Genomic DNA, 5,637 nt, shown 5'->3' with positions numbered 1-5,637 from the left:
ATGTGATTGGAGCGTGTCCTCTGTAACCTTCTGGACAATGTGGCGGTCAAAGATTGTCAGCAAGAGGAGTGTCTTGTCACCTGCAAGAGAATCTAACACACACCCACACTTCGCTTGATCAGCACAACACACCACTGGCATGTTGTCCTTGGGGCAAGATCGTGTGTGTGAATCTGTGTGTGGACGCTAATAGCCTCTGACAGACATGACCACAGCCTTCTGCTGGTCGATGTCTGATCTCCTCTGTGAGGCTGCGCCGCTTTGGTGATGCTACACCTCAGCAGGCGGGTGTAGACAGAACACTTTCAACATCAGACGCTCTTCAACACCCCGGCTAAAGGGGAGCATCCCCAACTGACAACTCTGCGGTGATCAACAGTGTCCATGTGTTTGGCATAAGGCTGCAGAGTGTTGTTCGTCCTCATAGTGAGAAAATGAGATCAAATTGAGGGATTTCAGTTCAGAATGTGCAAGTGTGTGTAATATCGGACACACCAATCAGGCATAACATTATGACCACCTCCTTGTTTCTACGCTCATTGTCCACTTTATCAGCTCCACTTACTATATAGGTGCACTTTGTAGTTCTACAGTTACAGACTGTAGTCCATCTGTTTCTCTGCATACTTTGTTACCCTGTTCTTCAGTGGTCAGGACCCCCATGGACCCTCACAGACCAGGTACTATTTGGGTGGTGGATCATTCTCAGCACTGCAGTAACACTGACGTGGTGGTGGTGTGTTAGTGTGTGTTGTGCTGGTACGAGTGGATCAGACACAGCAGTGCTGCTGGAGTTTTTAAACACTGTGTCCACTCACTGTCCACTCTATTAGACACTCATACCTTGTCGGTCCACCTTGTAGATGTAAAGTCAGAGACGATTGCTCATCTGCTGCTGCACAGTTTGAAACTCCCTTTTTATCCATATGGTTTGAGCGATTTGAAAAATATTGAAAAAAAAATTGTGATCAGAGGACATGGAAATGTAATGATCCAGATATGGGCATTAACAATTCTCCCTTTTTGTCTTTCATCTCTTTCATCTTTTTCTTTTTTTTTTAAGAAGTTCTTAAGAGCTGTTAGCTGCACAAATGATCTCTCGACTAAAGCATTTTTTATCCCATTCCTCCAGGATAGTCCTACATCAGCTTACATATTTAAAGACATGAAAGCTGACGTCTGACTTCACTTTTCACAGCCGCACTGTATTAAAGTCGTAAAAAAGCCTTTTTGTTTTCAGTTTTCATGCCGTACGGGACGGAGAAGTAGCCACGCTGGGATCGTCCACTGCTGAGTGGATAATAGAAGAAGCAATGTATTTCACAATAATTCAATCGTCCTAATTAGGTCTGGTTTGGAAGATGGCATGAAATGATTCCAAATTCCAGAAAGAAGTGGAATTAATCAGGAACTACTTGAATTTTTATCTGAAGGCAGGGATAACAGTCCTCATTACAAACTTAATACAGTGATTCTAATCTCATAATCTCTTATTTGAGAAGCCATAATTTGTTCAGTCTTTGTGACAAGATAATATTCGGATCTACCTGCAGCTTCTTTCGTCCTCCTTTTGTTTTGGTGAGTAGTGTGAAAATTTTCCCAACATGATATCAGTCACTGAAATCAGCGGTTTTCTATAACATTTGTGGTGTTGTTAAAGGGGAATTCCACCAGTTTTTCAAAAATACTTCAGTCATTCAGAATGTTTTAGTGTGAAATGGATCACTGTTGAGAAACCTACTGACTTTTTTACAGTAGTGGTGATAGGAACCAGGAGTCATGATGTCTACATTTTATTTACCATCCCAACCATCTTTGACTCTACACACAACTGAGGTTTTATATGTTTATATGTTCAATATGTTAACATATTGGGAAATAGTTGGAAAGCTGGACAAAATCAGTTTTCTTTGGGGACTATTTTGACTAAATACGGCCTGCACATATCCCTCCACCAACAATGGATATAAAAATATATAAGTTTAAGGCCAAAACCTTTTCAAAACTATCATAAAACAGTGTCTTGGGCATCGGGCAACGTATTCATAATCATTTCATATAATAAGGAGGAAGCTTTTAGAAAGTGGACGTCTGGTTCCTGTCTAGTTTCTCTACAATGGACCATTTCACAAACCACTGTGGATGACTGTTTATATATGAACCATTTAATTATGCAGAAAGTGGTGCACTGGTGCAATTATGTATGATACATGATACGTCAATATGATATCAGCACATCATATCATAAAATATACATAAGTAGAATATCAACGATCACAACAAGAGTTCACAAATGTACACTTAAAATAATGTAAGGTATATCCTAATCACAGTGGTCACACCAAGGATGTATATAATCTACACTTAACATATTGCAAGGTATAGAATATCAACGGTCACACCAAGGATCTACTAATGTATTCTTAACATATTGTAAGGTAATAACAGTACATATCAAAAGAATATAAATGGTCACACCAAGGATTTACTAATGTAATCTTAACATATTGTAAGTTATATCATAATCACCATACATATTAATAGAATATCAATGGCCACACCAAGGATTCCCTAATATTGTAAGGGATACTGTAATCACAGAATATGTTAAAAGAGCATCGATGGTCACACCAAGGATGTACCAATGTGTTCCTAACATATTGTAAGGCAGATCGTAATCATAGTATATATTAATAGAATATGAATGGTCACACCAAGGATTTATTAATGTATACTTAACATATATTGGAATAACAGTATATATTAATAGAATTTCAATGGTCACACTGAGGATTTACCAATGTTTTCTTAACATATTGTAAGGTATGTGTTAATCACAGTATTGCGCAATATGATGACAATGGTCACACCAAGGACTCATCAGCATTTTTCAGTGTCAAGATCAAACCACAGTGAAAGACCTTGTTCTTTATTGTTTCATTATGCAAATATTTTTGTTTAAAGCGGTGAAATTCCACCTTAAATTGTACTGAAAATATTTAAGAAGCCTGTAAGAAACCATTTTACCACAGTCCTTGTATTGACAAGGCTTATTGAACGTCTTACGTTTTATTATAGCACCAAAAAAAAGTGAATAAATGAATAGAACATTATCACCAGCACTGCTACTGTTTACTGTTCAGATATACAGCATAATGGTGTAAATGTGTTTTTCTGATAGTAATAATATTGTTTAGTCTTTTTTAGTTGCAGAATCTCAAAGTGATTTACATTGTAAAGCTAAAATCTGGCTTAAATAAAAAAAATAAATAAATAAATAAACTAAGAAAAAAGTGAAACCAGCAGTAAAAAACACTGATCATATACGGTTACCGGAATGATTCAAATCTGAAACGGTATGATTATCATTGAGTGAATCTGAGCCCGTTTTTGAGCGAGGAGACTGTAGCGAGACAGTGTTGTAAGGAAAGAGTGGTCACTAATTTATGCCGGAGAGGATGACTAAGTTATTGCATCAGATAGGTTGAGGGTTCTTGTGGGCGGTGGAGGCATTGGCGGAGTCAGATCGTTCTATTTACATTGCGGAATACTGCTGCCGTTCTAGAGTGTCTGGCAGGTTCCGGGTTCCAAAGCCTGGCCAGACATTCTGGAATATCGTTTCTGGACTGAGCGGAACAAGCCTTTCCCAGAGGAAGCACTCCAGGCCTGTGGCTTTTTTATAGCGACTCTGGCAGCTGGTTGATGGAGCTGGGGGTGGAGGAGGGGGCTTCTCAGCACGCACAGGGATGCTGTGTGTTGGTGAGACGCTAGAAATTACACCTGCAGTGGAGCTTCAGCTTCTTTTATTTATCGTTATCACGATACTGGCCTTTGAAATCCTGAAAGCTGAGATATGCAAATGAGGCCTCTAACCAATCACATTTTTACTGTGTACTGTGAGCATCATGATTCACCAATGTATCATTACATATAAAGTAATGTAAGTCATATCATCATCACAGTATGTATTAATCGAATAGCACTGGTCACACCAAGGATTCAGTAATATGTTCTTAACATATGGTAAGTTATGTCATAATCACAGGATGTAGTAATACAATATTAATGGTCACAGCAAGGTTTCACTAATGTATGTTTAACATAAGTATGTATTAATATAATAGCAATGGTCACACCGGGGACTCAGGTATTCTTAATTTACTGTGAGTTATCAATAATCACAGTATGTATAGATATAATAGCAGTGGTCACACTGAGGACTCCGGTGTTCTTAATTTACTGTAAGTTATCAAAAATCACAGTATGTATCAATATTAATAGCAATGGTCACACCGAGGACTCAGGTATTCTTAATTTACTGTAATATCTTGTCATCACAATATGCATCAGTATAATATCACACCAAGGGTTCATTAATGTATTCCTAATATTTTGTAAATGATATTGCAATAACAGTATGTATTAGTATAATATCAATGGTCACACCAAGGATTCATTACCCTATTCTTAACATGTTGGAAGTTATATTGTAATCACAGTTGATATTAATGTATCAATGGTCACACCAAGGATTTATTAATGTATTCTTAACAAATTGGATGTTATATTGCAATAATAGTATGTATTAACAGAATGTCAGTGGTTACACTTAGGATTCATTACTGTATTTTAACATATTTGAAGCTATATTGTAATCACAGTATGTTTTAATACAATATCAATGGTCACACCAAAGTTTCATTAATGTATTCTTAACATAATGTCAGTTGTATCATAATTGCAGTATGTATTAAAAAAATAGCAATGGTCACACCAAAGATTCACTAATGATTTCTCAACATATTGTGAGTTCTCCTGTAATAACAGCACATATCGATATAATATCAATGGTCACACCGAGGATTCACTCATGCATTCTTAACATAATGTAAGATATATCATACACTATATATAGAATATCACCATCAGTGTGAACAATTCTGACTCCATAATTGATCACAGTATACCTCAATGGTCACACCAAGGACTCATTCCAAGTCATTCTAAATTATGTAACAATGGTATAGCACTGGTCACACCGAGGACTCACATGTGCTACACATTACATTCTGATATAGTGCAAAATACAGAATTATCATGATGCGTAGCAATATAATCGCAATGTTTTATTTCGCCCATATCGTGCAGGTCTGGTCCACACCCATGGGCTTTCACACGGTCATCGATTCAGCACCGTTACCATGTGAACAGCGCTTGGAAAATACAAGAGATGCTTCAGCACTGCCGGGTCCTGGCTACCTACACGCTGTGAACCCAGATATAAACGAATATCAGACAATTTTGGTGCGATTTTAGTGCCAGTGACACTTTTCAGCATCTAAAAGGTTCAGTGGATCCCATAAAAGACCACAGCGAGAACCTGCTAGCAGCCGGCAAGGCCACCGCCCTGGACCGGGGGAGGGAAAAAAAAGAGAAAAGAAGGATGGGTGTTGGTGGTGGTGTTGTGTAAAAGGAGGGGTTGGGAATAGTCTACGGACAGATTGGACATATTCAGTCATTCATAGCCTAGGAAAGGCAAGGAAGGGTGGGGTTAGAGCCTAAGCTTGTGGAAAGAGGGAAAAGAGGGGGGGCTACAATGGGTGGGTTCATGAGCGTGCGAGGGAGAGAGTGAGAGAG

Source organism: Colossoma macropomum, unplaced genomic scaffold (assembly GCF_904425465.1).
Source record: "Colossoma macropomum unplaced genomic scaffold, Colossoma_macropomum, whole genome shotgun sequence".
Taxonomy (NCBI): Eukaryota; Metazoa; Chordata; class Actinopteri; order Characiformes; family Serrasalmidae; genus Colossoma; species Colossoma macropomum.
This window is presented reverse-complemented; position numbering follows the sequence as displayed.